Genomic DNA, 21,534 nt, shown 5'->3' on the forward strand with positions numbered 1-21,534 from the left:
AAAGCCCTGGATGGTTTTCTCAGTGGTTAGAACGTCGGCCCGTGAACCAAAGTGTTGTGGGTTTGATTCCCAGTCAAGGGCACATACCTAGGCTACAGATTTGATCCGTGACCCTGGTTGGGGTCTTGCAGGAGGCAACCATGTGTCTCTCTCAATTCAATCTTTCTCTCTCCCTCCTTCCCTCTCACTCTACCTAAAAAAATCAATGGAATAACATCCTCAGGTGAAAATTTTTAAAAAGGAGAGGAAAAATTAAAACAGCCTTTCTTGGCTGTCTAATCTTTCAGCACAGCCAGCTCTCACTGGATGGGGCTTCTGCCCAGTCTCCCACCGGTCCATACATCTGAATTCTCAGTGCCACTAGGCCCAGCTGCTGAGATGCCAATTTCCAGACCAGAGTTGTTCTATGGGTGGTGAAAGAGATGCCTCCTCTTTGCTAGAGGTGGGAAGGATCACATCTCTCTCCCAGGGCACTCTGACTAGCCCCCATCAAAGTTCTTTCAGTAATTAAATGGCCCCTCAGATTCACTGCAGGGTGATCCAATCAGACCTGTTTGCCAGTCTGCAGTTCTTAGCAGCCCCTTCCATCGACGACAATCAGGGCAAGCTTCCCAGGATGGTGTTTTAAACAAGCACTCACTTTTAGTCTGGTATAAGTGCCCTCTGAGTCCCCCTAGTGGGTCAAATCACCTCGGATTCCCACTGTCCTATGTTACTTGGGCTCCCCTTCCCTCACTGTTGCTCTAGTTTAGGAATCCCTTGTGGGGCTGAGTCCCCCCACTTCCAGGGTGCAGGAGTTGTGCTGTAGCAACTCCCCTCCAGCTCCCTAGCTTTGCTGCACAGCTGTGCAAGTTGACTTACCCACTCTGTATCTTCTGTCCCCTCTTTGTGCTCTCCACTTACAGTATTTCCAATCATCTATATTCAGGTGGTTTCTCATGTCGAATGTTCTGCAGTTTAGGCTCAAGACTTGTTCGGTGCTAGGAGCAAACATATGGAACTTCCTTAGGCTTTAGCCATCTTGCCTCAATCTACAGGTGACTTTTATTCTTTATGAGTTATTGGCTCTCCACTGGTGGTTTCTAGCTGCTCTTTCCCACACCTACTAAAACCAGCTCCCAAACCCAATAGTATTCCCTGTTTCAGGTCTGCTTGTGGTCTAAAAAAGTAATGTATAAACATCTATTCCCTGAACTCCTACTGCAGGCCAGACACTGTGCCAGGCTTTGGAACAATAAAAATTTGGGAATGGTGGGAATGTAGATATAGCAAGAATGAGGGAGTAGTGGGTTCCCCTAAGGGCAGAAATGACTGAAATGTTCCATTCAGGACAACAGTTGTCCTGACACAAGTTTTATACTTGTCCTGACGCAAGTGTCAGAGGCAGATACATGATTGGTGAATGAAAATTTCTCCAAAAAGACCAATGCAGTTGCTTCTTTTTTTATGGGCATAATTTTCCTCATTTTTAAATTTGTTCTGCCTTCCCCTGACCTCTGTGTTAGCCTTTCTATTTACTTTCTTTTTCCTCCTTTATTTTTTAGTCCCAATAAAGCAAAGAACAGCCAAAAGAAATTATTTTCCATTGGTTTTACAAATCTGGCCTTGCCCCAATAACATTATTCCCTTCCTCTGAGGAACTGGAAACCCGCAGTAATCTTTAAGTCTTATATTGTACTATTTTCTTTCCATGAGGTGTTATCAATTTTTAAAAAAGGCTATTATTGAGATAAACCAATGTCAATGCTGATTAAGTGTTAAATAATAATAATATGTTTACTGATGCAGTAAGCTTGATCTATACTCATTATTATTAATTTTGCTTTCTTCCTAATCCATGGAGTTGGATCATGTGGGTTGGGCCACACCATTGTTAGGGGAAACCAGTGAGGGAAATTGGTGACAAACTACACACATTTCTTCCCACCTAGCACACCATAATGACAATTTGTCTGTCAGTCTTCCTGACACTAATCTTTGCCTATGGCTCTTTTTGGTTTGACTATTTTTTTTTTTAATCCTCACTTGAGGACATTTTTCCATTTTTGTTCAGATAGAGTGAGAGGGAGAGGAAGAGAGAGAGAGAGAAACATCAACGTGAAAGGGACACACTGAGTGGCTGCCTCCCACACAACCCCAACGGGGGCTGGGGACAAACTGCAACCGAGGTACGTGCCCTTAGCAGGAACCAAACCCGGGTCTCTCTGGACCACGGGCCAATGCTCTAACCACTGAGCAAATTGGCCAGGGCTGGTCTGACTTTTTAAATTCCATTGTAATTATTTAAGTCTTTGAAGTATGTTTTTTTAGGAAAATTGAGAAATGATGGTCACGAGCAATATATTATTTCTGGGGTAGAAAAAGAACAGCCTTTTTAAAGCTTTCTCTCTTTTCCATCAGAGCTTGAACTATATTGTGCTTCTCCCAGGTATCAGCAAATAAGTGGATGGATGCATGGAGGCCGCTTTATAAAGTGTGGGGAATTGTTTGGTCATGCCTATCAATCAGCAAGGGCTGTACTTGAATTTCTCTGATTTGCTACAAACATTTTGGGGGAATATTTGATGTGTGACCAAGTTTCTGACTCACACTTTCTCTTGAGGCTCATCTTCACATCTTAAAACAGAACAATTAGCAAAAGACCTATTTGATGGTTTTCATATGCTTAACTTGTCTAATTGTGTGACTGAAAGTAGAGGTAGAAATTCTTATACCAAAAAAGAGCTTTTGAACAGAAGTTGGATTTGGTACCTTCTACCACATGACCATGGACTCTCCCTGGGCCACTGACTTCACAATGCATCTATTTCAAATGTTTTTCCCTCTTCCCTGTACCTGCAGACTGTTACATACAGCTATCCAGTGGTGTTGCTTCTGCAACCAATACATTGAGCTCTCAGTGAATACAGACAACAGAGAACATGAGCTTTTCAAGTACAGAGGCTGGGCCCTGTCTTATCTCCTCTTCCTGAATCACACCCCAGGCTGATTTCCCACCTCATAAGGAAGAAAGGCCTCACAACTGCTACAATGTATTTTCCAGATCCTAAATGAAGACACATCAGCCTGAGAGGCATAATGTGTGGGTGAAGACAAGGAGGTTGATGGTATAAAGTGGAATCAACATATGATTCGTGTCACCATATGATCAGGCCAGTGATCTACTAGTTTTGTGATGCTTTGTTATCTTGAGAGCTGATGTAAACCTATCAAAGCAATACCTATATATAAACTTATAGATTAGGAGGCAAAAGAGCCTGCCACATGAGCTTCAAGGTCAGCTAGACCCAAATTCACACCCTGGAAACCCTGGACAGGCCACAGCCTTGCTGCCTCTTAACTATAAAATAAGGGTCACATCAATACCTACTGCAGAGACTTGTGAAGATTGAATGGGATGATCTGAACATGTACAGCAGGTATAACAGTACCTGACATATGGTAAAGGCTAAGTAATTATAGACTATTATGCACATCATTTTATTTTATTATATATATATTTTTAAAAAAAGTATCAAGCACTTATAGTGGGATAGGTGAAGAGAAAAGCAGAAGAAACGTGGCCAGATCAAAAGCCAGCAAACTCTTAGGAATTAAAGTATTAGTTCAATACACAAAAGGAGTTATATTTCGAGACTGAAAGTATAGGCGTCTGGATATGGTTCACCCCATTCTCTCTGCATGTTTTAGACCATTCCTATCCAGCCAAAACATTTGAGCTCTTCTGAGTTTAATCTTGATGTCAGGGTAAGAAGGTGCTGGCCTACTCTGACAATTGTAACTCTTGTTGATACTACTCAGGGAAATTAATTTTGAAACTAATGTACTGAAAATGCCTACAAGTAAGAGGGATTTTCAGGGTATGATAATTATTAGTTTAGCCCTAGGACAAACTTGATTAAATGACAATTCATTTTACAATTACTAAAGGAGACTATTTAACAATAGTTAATCAAATATTGTCATTATATTTAAATGAATATATGACACATTTTTATTAATGTTATCTTAAGGTCATATAAAATACAGAGAATGAGTTAAAGGAAGGTTCTTATAACAAAACTCATGCCCATGCCAGACAAATTTTGATTATTAGGCTTTTATTGTCTTAAATCTAAGGAAATTGATATCTTGATCTTAAATCTAAAACCAGGCTGTGTTTCTGGGCTGAGAATTTTCACTTGTTCCCCATGCTTCTGACATCTACTTTCATCTTTACCCTACCATTGTTTTAGCATTGTCCTTTCATGTATAGCCTCCAGATTACTCAGTCAGTGTTGCCCATCTTTAGCTTAGGTGTCTTGAGGTCATGTGGCTGGGAGAGTCCCCAGGGCCTCTTCAGCGCTGACACTCAGACATGAAACCTGTCAGGATTCACTCAAGGCTTTGTTTAGTTTGCTTTGTCTCCAGGGGCAAAAAAGAAAAGGAGAAAGTTCCGATATCCAAGCATCCTCATATGATAGTTGGATGCTAAATGTGTCCTTGAGGAGAAAATTAATTAAAAATTTTTTTAAAAAGTGTGTCTTCAGGCTTTAGGTCCATGAGCTTCGGTGTTCTAAATGCTACTGTACTTGTGTTAGAGTGTGTTAACTTTTAAAATATGCACCTAACTTTTTTGGGCTTTGTAATGAGATCATTTAATCTAAATTCATATTTCAGTTGCATAACCAGAGTCCATTTCTCAGACATTCCTAGCTAACTCAAACCCTCATAGCACTACTTGAGAATTTGTGTTTGCCGCATGGCTAAACCCAAAAAGATCTTTATTAAAGTCAATGGAGAAGGAAATTAAGTCATTTAAATTGCTATTTCTGGAGTTGTAGAATTTGAAAGTGTCCAAACAAGAAATAATCCATTATTTATGGTGGTGACTCGATTTGTGACCATTGAAGTGCTAGGCTATAGCTAGTGTTCTTCCATCCTTCCATATAGTCTATGCTGGTGGCAGAGCTGAGAAATTGAAAGGCAGTGCATAAAATAAATCATGGTTCTGGAGCCCAATACTAATTAGTTTCTGTTAGTGCAAGGTGAGGAGATATAAAGAGGTAAATGACAGATCATGAGCAAAAATTCTGAAATCATCTCTTGCCCAACAGAGGAGTTTCATTCATCCTTTACTGGAGTTTCACTCTCCCTTTATTTCTCCTTATTAGAATAGCCCTTAGGACCCAGATGGTATTCAGTAATGCTAGTATGTTTTCTTTGGTGGAAATTAGGGGTTGTTGGTAGTGAAATGGCACTGTTTCTTGGGACTGTTCAGGCCCATGTGCTGATGAAAAAGCTTAGCCAACTGCTTCCCATTTCACTCAATACTGAGGTGAACACTGGGCAACTCTTTTATTATCTCTTGAGATTTGAAAATATCAGTACATCTTCATAATGTCAACTCAAGTGTAACCTATCTACTTGCATAACAGAGGTCCTTATTCTGAATTAAATGCAATCCATAAACCCTTTGAAACTGCATGCTTGTAACATTTTATGGGTAGGTGTACATGTGCTTCATTTCTCACAGAATACAAAGATTTCATTGGATTTCCAAAGGGTCACGGCCTGAAAGAATTAATAACTTCTTGTTTGAACAAACTTGAAGTAACCTGTCATATTTTCTTTCTGTTTGAAGGCATTGCATTAATCAGAATGATGGCTATATACCATTTCTTCGCTTCTAACAGCCTATTTGTTTATGAGAGCCTCTGTCCCCTGTGTGTATTCCTCTCGTAATTAGGCCTTGAGCAATCCAGTCAGACTGTCTTGATGTTTTTGATCCATGTTTAAATTTCTTTTTTCTATGCCTCGACCACTATGGTCTTCTCTTGCCATTCTAGGCTGCTTTGTTTGTAGACCCAAGGTTCACTTCTGGTAACTGAAGGTGACTGGGGAGATCTGTGATGGATGTCAAGACTCCTGTGTTCCATACTCAATAAAAAAAGTCAGGGGTCTCTCCCTACTGTCCATTTCATAATTTCATGGGAGGCAGTGAGGTTTGCTTCCTGCCTTTGTCTGAATGCTCTGCTGGCCAATCTGCTCAAACTCCTTTCTATCATAAGTTCACCTGCTAAGGAAAATTAATATGACCTTTCTTCCTTTCTAGTTTCTTTCCTCTGTATATTGCACCTGCTGCCCCAACCAGCTGTCTGCTGTCTGTTTCTAAATAGCTGTCTTGGGCATGAGAGTGTGGTTGGTTCTCCTAGAGAGGAAAAGGAATTAGTAATGATATTTAAAAAACAAACAAACAAACAAAACAAAACAAAAAAAACTGCTACAAGTAACAGCTACCATTCATTGAGTGCTTACTGTGTGCCAGGTCCTATGGAACATAGTATACACATTATTTCCTGGAATCCCCACAACAGCCCTGTGAGGTGTGAACTGTTTTTTCAGCCAGGACAGCTAAAGTTCACAGTCAACAAATACAAGAGTTAGAATTCAAAGCCAATCTCCAAAACTAGTGCATATATTCTCTGCACCCTTCATTTTTCCCTCCCAGTGAAACCAAAGTATAAGTGTGCTGCAAGAAATAAAATGGCCAATGCTGCTTTTTGGCTAAAATCAGTATCTAATGTTCCTATGCTAATGGATCTGCTGTCATTAACTTCCACTTTCTGAACTGATGTTGAAGTCTTATCTGTGGTTACTTTTTTATTTCTTCTTAAACTATTTTTTCCAGAGTCAATATTGATAGTCACAAAGGACTCCTGAACTACTAGATCTGGAGTGAGTGATCTCATCCAGACACAATTATTACGCCATCTATTTGTTCATCATGATTCACTATTCATTTTATACCTCCAAAATGCCTGCTTCAGTTGTTAAAACAATGAAAAAATAAATTAAGGTATATATGCTAGTGTGTATGTGTGGTCATTACTGCCTTATTATATGCATCAGTTCTATTGTTCATCTCAGAGCTGTAATTGCAGCTTCCTTTTATGCCCAGTTGACTCCAGCAGCAGCCTGCTCCTACTGTTCAGCTATTATGTGCTTAATGAATGCAAATTAATATTAATATAAATCAGTCTAAGCCAAATAAGTCTTTACAAAGCAGGAAAGCGAATCTGCATAAAATTGAATGAGATAATGCATGTGAAAGTACTCTGAAAATTATAAAACACTGTAAAATCAAGGTATTTTTATAATAAAGTCATACTATATTACAAAACCAAATATGAATTAATTTTTAAAGTGGTCTGCTGTTCTGGACTAGCTGTGCCAAAATCCTCAATAAATATTTGTTCAATTGTATTGTTAAACTGAGATAACCAAGAGTTTACTGTACATGAAAACAAAGAATTCCATGAATGTTTTAACAGATACTATAGGTTAAAGAGCATGTAATAAATAAAGTGTAAAAGAAGATGGATAACGTCAAATACAAAATAATGTACTTCATCTTTATTTCAAGGAGAGAAGTTTCTCTTCAAAACTCTCCTCTTTAAAGACCAGGTAATTAAAACTTACCTTGTTGAAAAACTATTTTACAAGTTACTTTACAAGATCCTCACTGAATTTAAATTTGAAGCAAACTATAAAATCCTAATTCAATAATTTTAATACTATTTAAGATGAAAAATATGTCAGCTCATGTCAAAATAGTTTGGTGATGGAAGTCAGATTTGTAAAGTAGATTTTGATGGCTTATATTTTTATCTTCATCATTTATTAGTTTATCACTAATTTTGAACAAATCTTAAGGAGAATTTTAATTTACCTTAAGACGTATAGTTTTAACAATGATACTTTTTATTTATTTGAATACAACCAATTACTTTCAGACCAAAAAGAGTTTTCAGGAGAAACAAAATGCAAGCATATTAGTGATTAAAGCACAAATTTTATTTGTCTTATGGTGTTTTTATCCATATTTTACAATGAAAACACAAGGTACTTGAATAATTAACTGAAATTTATCACTGAGTAAATGGAACCTTGAGACTGGCATTTGAAAAAGCAGAATAGCTTGGTCTCTGGGTGAAGGTGAGCCTTAAGAATTGATTCCATATGTGAATTCTGAAACTTTTGTACATCTTATCACTTGGAAGCAGTAAATGAAAACTGCTGGGAAAAGATGGCAGCGGGCAGGACCAGAGGGAGGGTGAGTGTGTGAGAGAATGAGTGAGTGTGTGAGAGAATATGAGTGGTCACAATGGTGTATGACCAAACCAGAGCAGTGCAAAGACTCTGAGCAGAAGCCTCCTGTGCTGTGGAAAGGAGCAGCCAGCTACCTCAGTAAGTGGCCATTCAGGGTGCTTCTCCCTGCACCGCAGGGAAGTCTCACCATTTTGGAACATCCATGGTCTTCCCAGGGAGGCAGCAGTGGGAGCAGCTAGGGACCAGGAACCTGACCCAATAGTGCACCAGGTACCATCGGACCAGTGGACACTCTGTGTCAACAGAGACCAGTGCACAGTAGTGGAGCTCCCAAGGTGCCAGTCACAAAAGCAAAAGACAGCCCAGAGCCCAGCACCATCCCCATAGTAGCAGCCCCATCAGAGTCCAGATATACCCCCAGCAACAGAGGCTGGGGAGCAGACATCCATCCCCAGGAAACAGAAGCACAGAACATCAGCTGAGACCCATTCCCAAAAACTACAAAAAAAGCTGAGCAGGATTTGAGCCCCAAAGTGCAGTAGCACTCCCCAGAACCCAGAACCCAGCAGCAGAGGCCTGTGTGGTCCAATGGCTCACAAGAGCAGTGGGAAGACAGAGCCCTAGAGAGCCTGGTGCAATCCAGCTGCCCGCCCGCGGGACCTGCAGGGTGCGGGGGCACCAGAGAGGCCTGTGTGACCCAGCAGGGACTGTGCTATCTAGATACAAGCAGGACCTGCATGGTGATGAAGCACAAGAGAGGCCTGTGCCACCCAGCAGGGACTGTGCAATCTGGTTACCACAAGGACATGTGGGGCGCTGAAACACCAGAGAGGCCTGTGCCACCCAGCAAGGACTGGGCCATCGAATTACCTGTGGGACCTGTGGGATAGTGAAGCACCAGAGGGGACTGTGCAACCCAACAAGGACTGTGCTGTGCAGTTGCCCACAAGAACTGCATGGTGCTGAAGCACCAGAGAGGCCGGTGCGACATAGCAGGGACTATGCCATCCAGTTACCCACAGGACCAGCAGGGTGCTGAAGCACCAGAGAGGCCTGTGCCACCCAGCAGCCCATAACATAGGCATAGAGCCAAGTCCCAAAAAGGATTGTGCGATCCAGTTACCCATGGGACCTGCAGGGTGCTGGAGCACCAGAAAAGCCTGTGTGACTCAGCTGCACACAAGATAGGCATAGAGGATGTGAAAAATGGAGGCAGAGTGGAAAAAAGCTACACAGACGGTCTTCCAGGACCAACTAAAGAAATTACAACTAAAATGAAGACCATAACTAGAGACAAAGAAGGCCACTACATAATATTGAAAGGATCTACCCAACAAGAAGATATAACCCTGGTAAATATATATGCACCCCATTTAGGAGCACCAACATATATTAAAAATCTTTAGGAGGATTTCAAAGGAGAAATCAACAGCAAGACAATCCTAGCAGGTGATTTCAATATCCCGCTGACATCACTGGATATAACTCCTAGAAAATAAATTAACAAGAAAACACAGACTTTAAACAAAGCACTAGATCAAAAGGATTTAGTAGATATCAACAGAGAATTACACCCCAAAGTTACAGAATTAAGATTCTTCTCAAGTGCACAGGAGACATTCTCAAAGATAGACCACATGTTAGGGCATAAACTAAATCTCTACAAGTTCAGGAAGATTGAAATAATATCAAGCATCTTCTCAGATAGTAATGGCATGCAACTAGAAATCAATTGCAATGAGAACATGCAAAGACATTTGAAAACGTGGAGGCTAAATAGCATGTTATTGAACAATGAATGGGTTACCGTGGAGAACAAGGAAGAAATTAAAAACTTCCTGAAAACCAATGGAAATGAACACACAACAACACAGAATCTATGAGATGCAGCAAAAGGAGTTTTGATCGGAAAGTTCATAGCACTGCAGTCCTACCTCAATAAGCAATGAAAATTTCTAACAGACCACCTAACTTCACAACTTAAAGAGCGAGAAAGCAAACAGAAAGAAACTCCAGAGCACATAGAAGGAAGAAAATACTCAAGATCAGAGAAGAAATAAATGACATGGAGACCACAAAAACAATCACAGGACCAATGAAACAAAGAGCTGGTTCTTTGAAAAGATAAACAATATTGATGGACTCTTAGCTAGACTTACCAAGAAACAAAGAGAGAGAGAACACAAATACACAAAATCAAAAATGAAAAACAAGAAATAATGACCAACACCACTGAAATACAAAAGATTTTGAACAATTATACGGCAAAAAATTGGACAACCTGAGCAAAAGGGACAAATTTTAAAAAACACATAGTGTCCCAAAACTGAACTGGGAAGAGATAGAAAACTTGAACAGACCAATAACAATAAAAGAAATTGAAGATGTAATCAAGACTCTCCCAGCAAAAAAAAAGCCCAGGCTGGAAGGATTCATGAAGGAATTTTACCAAACATTCAAAGAAAAACGAATATCCATACTCCTCAAACTATTTCAAAAAATTCAAGAAGAAGGAAGACTTCCAAACTCGTTTTATGAAGCCAGCATAATTCTAATTCCAAAACCAGAAAAAGACACAACAAAGAAAGAAAACTACAGGCCAATATCACTGATGAACATAGACGCCCTAATCCTGAACAAAATACTAGCAAATCGGATCCAGCAATACACCAAAAAAATTATCCACCATGACCAGGTGGGATTCATCTCAGGGATGCAAGGCTGGTACAATATTCACAAATCCATAAATGTGATACACCACATAAATAAAATGAAGAATAAAAGCCACATAATAATATCAATAGATGCTGAAAAAGCCTTCGACAAAATCCAGCATCCATTTCTGATAAAAAACTCAGCAGTGTGGGAATAGAGGGATCATTTCTAGACATAATAAAGGCCATATATGAAAGACTTACAGCCAACATCATACTCAATGGGCAAAAACTAAAAGCATTTCCCTTAAGAACAGGAACTAGGCAAGGATGCCCACTTTCGCCACCCCTATTTAATATAGTACTGGAAGTCTTAGCCACAGCAATCAGACAGGAAGAAAAAATAAAAGGGATCCAAATTGGAAAGGAGGAAATAAAATTGTCATTTTTTGCAGGTGACATGATACTATACATAGAAAACCCCAAAGACTCCATCAAAAGTTTACTAGACTTAAAAAATGAATTTGGCACAGTAGCAGGATACAAAATTGATGTCAAGAAATTGATGGCATTCTTATACACCAATGATGAACCCACAGAAAGAGAAACTAAGCAAACAATCCCATTTACCATTGCAGCAAAAAAAATTAAGATACCTAGGAATAAACTTAACCAAAGAAATAAAGGACCTATTCGCAGAAAACTACAGGACATTGAAAAAAGAAATAGAGGAAGATATAAAAAAGTGGAAGCACATACCCTGTTCATGGATTGGGAGAATTAACATTATTAAAATATCCATATTACCCAAAGCAATCTATAGATTAATCGCAATCCCCATCAAAATACCAACGGCATACTTCACAGAATTAGAACAAGTACTTCAAAAGTTCATATGGAACCAAAAAAGGTCTCGAATAGCCACAGCAATCTTGAAAAGGAAGAACAAAGTTGGAGGGATCACAATACCAGATTTCAGGTTATACTACAAAGCCATTGTCATCAAAACAGCCTGGTACTGGCACAAGAACAAGCATATAGACCAGTGGAACAGAACAGAGAACCCAGAAATGGACCCAAGGCAATATGCTCAATTAATATTTGACAAAGGTGGCAAGAGCATACAGTGGAGTAAGGACAGCCTCTTCAATAAATGGTGCTGGAAAAATTGGACAGCTACTTGCAGAAAAAATGAAACTAGACCATCAACTTACACTGTACATGAGAATAAACTCAAAATAGATAAAAGACTTAAATGTAACTCATGAATCCATAAAAAAACTAGAAGAGACTGTACTCAACAAAATTTCAGACATCATACGCAGCAGAATTTTTACTGACACATCACCTAAGGCAATAGAAACAAAGGAGAAAATGAACACATGGGACTACATCAAACTCAAAAGCTTCTGCACAGCAAAAGATATAATCATCAAAATGGAAAGGCTATCCACTGTATGGGAGAGCATAATGGCCAATGATATATCAGATAAGGGGTTAATTTCCAATACATATAGAGTGCTCATACAACTTCACAAAAGGAAGACAAAGAATCCAATTAAAAAATGGGCAGAGGAACTGAATAGACACCTCTCCAAACAGGACATACAAATGGCTAAGAAACATATGAAAAAATGCTCATCATCACTAATCATCAGAGAGATGCAAATTAAAACAACAATGAGGTATCACCTCACACCTGTCAGAATGGCCGCCATCTACAAATCATCAAACAACAAGTGTTGGCGAGGGTGTGGAGAAAAGGGGACTCTAGTGCACTGATGGTGGGAATGCAGACTGGTGCAACCACTATGGAAAACAATATGGTGTTACCTCAAAAAATTAAAAATTGTACTTCCATTTGACCCAGTGATTCCACTTCTAGGAATATACCCTAAGAAGCCTAAAACAGCAGTCAGAAAGAATATATGTACCCCCATGTTTGTAGCAGCACTATTTACAATAGCTAAGATCTCGAAGCATCCCAAGTGTCCATCAGTAGACAAATGGATAAAAAAGCAGTGGTACATATACACAATGGAGTACTACGCAGCTGTAAGAAAGAAAGACATCTTATCCTTTTAGACTACATGGAGGGACCTGGAAAGTATCATCCTAAGTGAAACAAGCCAAACAGAGAAAGACAAGTTTCATATGATCTCACTTATTTGTGGAATATAATGAACATTACAGTCTGAGGAAGGGGGTAGTCCCAGAGACGTGGAAGTGGGATACAGACTGACAATCCCCTAAATAGGGGGGTGGTGGGAAAGAGATAAACCACAGAACTTATATGTATGTATGCATGAACAGTGGACATGGACAACAAACTGGGGAAAGGGCAGGAGGGAGGGGGAGGGGGGAACCAGGGGGGGGAAAGGAGAAACATCTTTAACAAAAATTAATTAATAAACAAAAAAAGAAGGAAGACTTCCAAATCCATTTTATAAGGTCAGCATAATTATAATGACAACACCAGAAAAAGACACTACAAAGAAAGAAAACTACAGTCCAATATCCCTGATGAATATAGATACCAAAATCCTGAACAAAATACTAATGAATTGAAAACAGCAATACATCAAAAAAATTATTCACCATGACCAAGTGGGATTCATCCCAGAGATGCAAGGCAGGTACAATATTTGCAAATCAGTAAATGTGATACATCACAAAAACGAAACGAAAGATAAAAATTATATAATTATATCAACAGATGCTGAAAAAGCAGTCGACAATTTCAGCACCCATTTCTGAAAAAACGCTCAGCAATCTGCAACTAGAGGGATCCTATCTTGACATAATAAAGGCCAAATATGAAAGACCTATTGTCAACATCATACTCAATGGGCAAAAACTAAAAGCATTTCTCTTAAGAACAGGAACAGTAGAAGGACGCCCACTTTTGCCTCTCTTATTTACCATATCACTGGAAGTCTTAGCCACAGCAATCAGACAAAAAGAAAAAAAGGAGAGGGATCCAAATTGGAAAGGAAGAAGTGAAACTGTCATTATTTGCAGATGACATAATATTATACATAGAAAACCCTAAAGACTCCACCAAAAATCTACTAGACTTAATAAATGAATTTGGAAAAGTAGCAGGATACAAAATTAACATCAAGAAATCGACGACATTCATATACATCAGTGATGAACTCACCGAAAGAGAAACTGAAAAAACAATCTCATTCACCATCTTGGAAAAAAAATTAAGATAGCTAGGAAATAAAGGACCTATTCGCAGAAAACTATAGGACAAAGAAATAGAGTAAGATATACAAAAGTGGAAGCACATACCTTATTCACAGATTGGAAGAATTAACATCATTAAAATGTACTTACTACTGAAAGCAACCTATAGATTCAATGCAATCCCCATCAAAATACCAATTACATACTTCACAAAGGGAGAAGAAATACTTCAAAAGTTCATATAGAACCAAAAAAGAGCTCGAATAGCCACAGCAATCTTGAAAAAAAAGAACAAAGTTGAAGAGATCACATTACCAGGTTTCAGGTTATACTATAAAGCCACTGTAATCAAAACAGCCTGGTACTGTCACAAGAACAGGCATATATACCAGTGGAACAGAACAGAGAACCCAGAAACGGACCCAAGGCAATATGCTCAATTAACATTTGACAAAGGGGGCAACAGCATACAGTGGAGTAAAGACAGCCTCTTTAATAAATGGTGTTGGGAAATTGAACAGCTACATGCAAAAGAATGAAACTAGACCATCAACTTACACCATACACAAGAATAAACTCAAAATGGATAAAAGACTTAAATGTCACTCATGAATCCATAAAAATCCTAGAAGAAATTGTAGGCAACAATATTTCAGATATCGTACACAGCAGAATTTTCACTGATTCATCACCTGAGTCAACAGAAACAAAGGAGAAAATGAACACATGGGACTACATCAAACTCAAAAGCTTCTGCACAGCAAAAGATACAATCACCAAAATGGAAAGGCAACCCACTGTATGGGAGAGGATAATTGCCAATGATACATCAGATAAGGGGTTAATTTCCAATATATAGAGAGTGCTCATACAACTCAACAAAAGGAAGACAAAGAACCCATTGTAAAAATGAGCGGAGGAAGTAAATAGACATCTCTCCAAACAGGACATACAAATGGCCAAGAGACATATGAAGAAATGCTCAACATCACTAATCAACTGAGAGATGCAAATTAAAACAACAATGAGGTATCACCTCACACCTGTCAGAATGACCGCCATCAACAAATCATCAAACAACAAATGTTGGTGAGGGTGTGGAGAAAAGGGGACTCTACTACACTGCTGGTGGGAATGCAGACTGGTGCAGCCACTATAAAAAAACAATATTGAGTTACCTCAAAAAATTAAAAATTGAACTGCCATTTGACCCAGTGATCCCACTTCTGGGCATATACCCTAAGAATCCTGAAACACTGTTCAGAAAAAAATATATGTACTTCCATATCTGTAGCAGCACTATTTACAATAGCTAAGATCTGGAAACAGCCCAAATGTCCATCAGTAGACGAATGGATCAAAAAGCAGTGGTACATATACACAATGGAGTACTATGCAGCTGTAAGAAAGATCTCTTATCCTTTGAGACAACATGGAGGGACCTGGAAAGTATTATCCTAAGCGAAACTAGCCAAACAAAGAAAGACAAGTATCATATGACCTCACTTATTTGTGGAATATAATAAACATAACAATCTGAGGAGTGTTGTAGTCCCAGAGACATAGAAGTGGCATCCAGACTGACAATCCCCAGAAGAGGGGGTAGTGGGGGAGAGATAAACCACAGACCTTATATGCATGTATTAATGAACAGTGGACATAAACTACACAGCTGGGGACAGAGCAGAAAGGGAGAGGGTGGGGGTATCAGTGGGGGAAAAAGAAGAAACATCTGTAACAAAAATAAATTAATTAATTTAAAAAAAAAGAATTTAAAAAGTGAGAGACACATGGAGTATTTACCACCCACACATCCCCAACTGGGACCGGGGACAAACTCCAACATAGGTATGTGCCTTTACAGAAACCAAAACCGGGATTCTCCTGTCCGTGGGCTGAAGCTCTAACCCCTGTGCCCATTTTTTAATTGGGTTCTTTGTCTTCCTATTGTTGAGTTGTATGAGTACTCTCTATATATTGGAAATAAATCCCTTATGTAATGTATCATTGGCAATAATGGTCTTTCATATAGTGGGATTCCTTTTCATTTTGATGGTTGTATCTTTTGCTGTGCAGAAATTTTAGTTTAATGTAATCCCATGTGTTCATTTCTTCCTGTGTTCCTCTTGCCTTATGTATTGTATCAGTTTAAATACTGCTCCATATGATGTCTGAAATTTTATTGCCTACATTTTTTTCTCGATTTTTATGGATCCACATGTCATTTTAGTCTTTCATCCATTTTGAGCTTATTCTTGTGTATGGTGTTGTTGATGGTCTAGCTACATTATTTTGCATGTAGCTATCCTGTTTTTTCCAACACCATTTATTGAAGACCCGATCTTGACTCCACTGTATGCTCTTGCCACTTTTGTCAAATATTAATTGAGTATTTTGTCTTGGGTCCATTCCTGGGTTGTCTGTTCTGTTTCATTGATCTATCTGCCTGGTCTTGTGCCAGTACCAGGCTGTTTTGATTACAATGGCTTTGTAGTATAACCTGATATCTGGTATTCTGATTCCTCCTACTTGGTTCTTTTTTTTTTTTTTTTTTCCAATATTACTGTTGCTATTTGGGGTCTTTTTTGTTTCCACATAAACTATGGGAGTGTTTGCTTTATTTCTGTTAAATATGTCATGGGTATTTTGATGGGGATTGCATTGAATCTATAGAATGCTTTGGGTAATATGGACATTTTAATGATGTTAATTCTTCTAATTCATGAACATGGTATATGCTTCCACTTTTTTATATCTTTCTCCATTTCTTTTTTCAATGACTTGTAGTTTTCTGTGAAGAGTTCCCATTTGTCACAATGGTAAATGGGATTGGTTTTTTAATTTCTCTTTCTGTGAATTCATCGTTAGTGTATGAGAATGCCATGTATTTCATGACGTTAATTTTGTATTCTGCAACTTTGACATATTCATTTATTAAGTCTAGTGGATTTTAGATGGATTTTTTAGGGTTTTCTATGTACAATATCATGTATTCTGCAAATAATGACAATTTCACTTTCTCCTCTCCAATTTGGATCCCTTTTACTTTTTTCCTTATGTCTCATTTCTGTGGCTAAGATTTCCAGTACTATGTTAAATAAGAGTGGTGAAAGTGGGCATCCCTGTTTTGTTTATGTTCATAAGGAAAATGCTTTATTTTTTGCCCATTGAGTTTGATATTGGCTGTAGGTCTTTCATATATGACCTTTATTATGTTGAGTTATAATCCCTCTATTCCAACATTGCTGAGTGTTTTTATCAGAAATGGGTGCTGGATTTTGTCAAATGGTTTTTCAGCATCTATTGATATGATAATGTGGTTTTTATCTTCCATTTTGTTTATGTGGTATATCACATTAATTGATTTGCAAATGTTGTACTATTCTTGCATCCCTGAGATGAATCCCAATTTGTCATGATGAATAATTGGTTTTTTTGATATATTGCTGGATTCAATGTGCTAATATTTTGTTAAGGATTTTGGCATCTGTGTTCATCAGACATATTGGCCTATCGTTTTCTTTGTTGTATCTTTATGTGTTTTTTCAATTATGATTATGCTGGCCACATAAAATGAGTTTTGAAGTCTTCCATCTTTTTGGATTTTTTGGAATTGTTTGAGGAGAATGTGTATTAGATTTTCTTTGAATGTTTCATAAAACTCCCTTGTGAAGCCCTCTGGTCCTGTGCTTTTCTTTTCTTGGAGTTTTTTAGTTACATCTTCCATTTCCTCAGTTGTTATTGGTCTGTTTAATTTTTCTGTCTCTTCCTGGTTCAGATTTGTGACGCTGTGTGTTTCTGTAAATTTGTCCAATTTCTTGGCATATAACTGTTCATAGTATGTTTTGATGATCCTTTGTATTTCTATGGTGTCAATTGTTACTTCTCTTCTTTCATTTCTGATTTTGATTATTTGGGTCCTCTCTTTGTTTCCTGGTGAGTCTAGATAAAAGTCAATCAATCTTGTTTATCTTTTCAAAGAACAAGCTTTTTGTTTCACTGATCTTTTGAATTTTTTTTTCTTTTTTTTTTTTTTTTTGGTCTCTATGTCATTTATTTCTGCTCTGACGTTTACTATTTCTTCCTTCTACTTCCTCTGGGTTTTTCTTTTTGTTTACTTTCTAGTTCTTTAAGCTGTAGGGTTAGAAAATCAAATAGAATTTTTTCTTGTTTCTTGAGGTAGGTCTGTAGTGCTATGAACTTTCCTCTAAAACTGTTTTTGCTGTGTTCCATATATTTTGCGTTGTTGTGTGTTCACTTGTATTGGTTTCCAGGAAGTTTTTAATTTTTTTCTTGATCTCCTTGGTAACTTATTTGTTATTTAACAACATGCTATTTAGCCTCCATGTGTTTAAATGTTTTTGTGTGTTTTTGTTGTAATTGAGTTTTAGTTTCATGCCGCTGTGATCTGAGAAGATGCTTGATATGATTTTAAGGTTCTTGAATTTGTAGAGACTTGCTTTGTGTCCTAATATGTGGTCTATCTTTGAGATATGGAGAGACCTGGAGAGTATTATCCTAAGGAAAGAACCCAATCAGAGAAAAACAAATACCACATGATCTCACTTATTTGTGGAATATAATGTACAAAATAGACCCATAGACATAGAAGTAGTGTTCAGACTAACAAACCTCATAGGTGTGTGCCCAGGTGGAGAAAAGAAATAAACCAAAGAACTTATATATATACATGCATAACTGATGGACATAACAATGCTGTGAAGGGGTGGCAGTATATGGAGGAGGGTGTCTGGGGGCGGGGGGAAACATCTGTAACAAAAATAAACTAATTAATAAAAAATAAAATTAAAAAAAATGATACAATAAAAAATGTAATCAAACAAAGGAGAAAGAAGGGGCAATAAAAAGACTGAGGAGTAATAGCCAAGTAAGAGAAAACCCAGGGGGATATATATTTATGGAAACTTGGAGATGAAAGAGGTTTCAGGAGGGAGAACTATTTAGCCATGTCAAATATTGCTGAGAAATGAAAGATAAGAACTGAGAATGATCACTGAATTTGGCAAAGATAGGGGCCATTGTTGGCCTTGGTAATAACCATTGCAGTTGATTGGGATTGGAAACCTGATAAAAGAAAAAATGAGCCCTGGCCAGTTTGGCTCAGCGGTTGTAGTGTTGGCCTGCGGACCAGAGAGTCCCGGGTTTGGTTTCCGCTAGGGGCATGTACCAAAAAACAAAAAACAAAAACAAAAACAAAAAGCATTAGAAAGAGTATGCCTCATTCTCAGATACTGTTACATTGAAAACATGAGAATATTTAAATAAAATCAAAGTATCTTACTTAAATGGTGAAAGGGACATTGTGTATGTTACTTATGATTTCTGATTTTTATTTTAATAAAATAAGTTAGGCAATTAAAAAAAAGAAACTAGAGACAACTCTTCTGATAAGTTTTACTGTGAATAGGGATAAATTAATAAAAAGCAAGAAATTTAAAATTTGTAGGTGCAAAGCCCTTGAAAAGGTGAGGTGGGTTGGAATCTAGTCTTTGGTCTTGGGTAAAAGAAAGGACATATTACCTATTGCTATAAGAAGGAAGGCAGGACGTGGAGCTGGGTGGGGTGGCGAGTGGGGGCGGTAGTCGGGGTGGTGGGAGAAGGAGTAGGCGGCGGCGAATCCCAATAAATGGCGCCGAAGCAGGACCCGAAGCCTAAATTCCAGGAGGGTGAGCGAGTGCTGTGCTTTTACGGACCTCTTCTTTATGAAGCCAAGTGTGTAAAGGTTGCCATTAAGGACAAACAAGTGAAATACTTTATACATTACAGTGGTTGGAATAAAAATTGGGATGAATGGGTTCCAGAAAGCAGAGTACTCAAGTACGTGAACACCAATCTGCAAAAACAGCGAGAACTTCAAAGAGCCAATCAGAAGCAGTACGCAGAGGGGAAGATGAGAGGGGCTGCCCCAGGGAAGAAGGCATCTGGTCTGCAGCAGAAGAATGTTGACGTGAAAACAAAAAAGAACAAACAGAAAACATCTGGAAATGGAGACAGTGGCCATACCAGTGAGACCCCTCAGCCTCCACGCAAGAAGAGAGCTCGGGAAGACCCTACTGTTGAGAACGGGGAAACATTCATGAACAGAGTTGAAGTTAAAGTAAAGATTCCTGAAGAACTAAAACCATGGCTTATTGATGACTGGGACTTAATTACCTGCCAGAAACAGCTCTTTTATCTTCCTGCCAAGAAGAATGTGGATTCCATTCTGGAGGATTATGCAAATTACAAGAAATCTCGAGGAAACACGGATAATAAGGAGTATGCTGTTAATGAAGTAGTGGCAGGGATAAAGGAATACTTCGATGTGATGTTGGGCATTCAGCTGCTCTACAAATTTGAGAGGCCACAGTATGGTGAAATCCTCGCGGATCACCCTGATGTGCCCATGTCCCAGGTGTATGGAGCGCCGCACCTACTGAGATTATTTGTATGAATTGGAGCGATGCTGGCCTACACACCTCTGGATGAGAAGAGCCTTGCTTTGTTACTGAATTACCTTCACGATTTCCTGAAATACCTGGCAAAGAATTCTGCAACTTTGTTCAGTGCCAGTGACTACAAAGTGGCTCCTCCTGAGTACCACCGGAAAGCCGTGTGAGGCGCCCACTCACACTGACATTGGATCTCTAACACATTTCTGTTCTTAGTCCTCCTCTTGTACAAATGATGTACTTTGAAAATGTTAGTGTATAACAGAATTGATGTTTCTTTCTGTTTGATTTTAAACAGAGAAAAATAAAAGGGATTACAAGCTCCTTTTTCTTTTCAAAAAAAAAAAAAAAGAAGAAGGAGGAAGGCAAAGCCAGTGCATCTTGGTTCATGGAATTGGTGGTGAGAAAATGAGGTATTTCTGCTCTGATGGCTGATATTGCCACACCTGTATCTCTTTTTCTTTTATAACTTCTGTCTTATACTCTCTCTCCATAACCAACTTCTCTCTACCTATCCAGACTCAGCCTCTTTGCTTTGGAAAGAGCACTGTATCTGAGACCAGTAAACCTGGATTCAAGTGCCAGTTCTTTTCATTATAAACTGTGTTACTTTAGTCAAGACACTGACCTTTTCTTATCTCACTTCCGTATCTGTACACTTAGAACAAAAATCTCTCTGCATACATTACATTATTTTATCCCTGAAGTTTTTTATCAATTAATTAATTTTTGTTACAGATGTTTCTCCTCCCCCCCCCCCCACATCTTCCTCTTGATCTCGCCCCACCCCCATGAAGCTGTACAAAAGAAAGATACCTTATCCTTTGAAATGACATGGAGGGACCTGGAGAGTATTATGCTAAGCAAAATAATCCAATCAGAGAAAGACAAATACCACATGATCCCACTAATTTGTGGAATAAATTACATTTTTAAGGGCAAAGATAAAGATGAGATCCTACCTCCTTTAAGAAGCTTCCAAGGCCAATTCAGTGTTTCCTTTTTTTTTTTTAATTAATTAATTTATTTTTGTTACAGATGTTTCTTCTTTTTCCACCACTGATTACCCCCTCCCCCTCCCTCTCCACCCTGTCCCTAGCTTTGTTGTCTATGTCCATTGTTCACGCATACATGAATGCATG

At 38.5% G+C, this 21,534-nt stretch overlaps 1 pseudogene; it reads left to right on the forward strand.

Annotated features, from left to right (window-relative positions):
* The first annotated feature begins 19,751 nt into the window (after nt 1–19,751).
* On the forward strand, nt 19,752–20,605 carry LOC118636117 (annotated as a pseudogene).
* The last annotated feature ends 929 nt before the right edge of the window (nt 20,606–21,534 follow it).

This window comes from Molossus molossus, unplaced genomic scaffold (genome assembly GCF_014108415.1).
Source record: "Molossus molossus isolate mMolMol1 unplaced genomic scaffold, mMolMol1.p scaffold_m16_p_2, whole genome shotgun sequence".
NCBI lineage: Eukaryota > Metazoa > Chordata > Mammalia > Chiroptera > Molossidae > Molossus > Molossus molossus.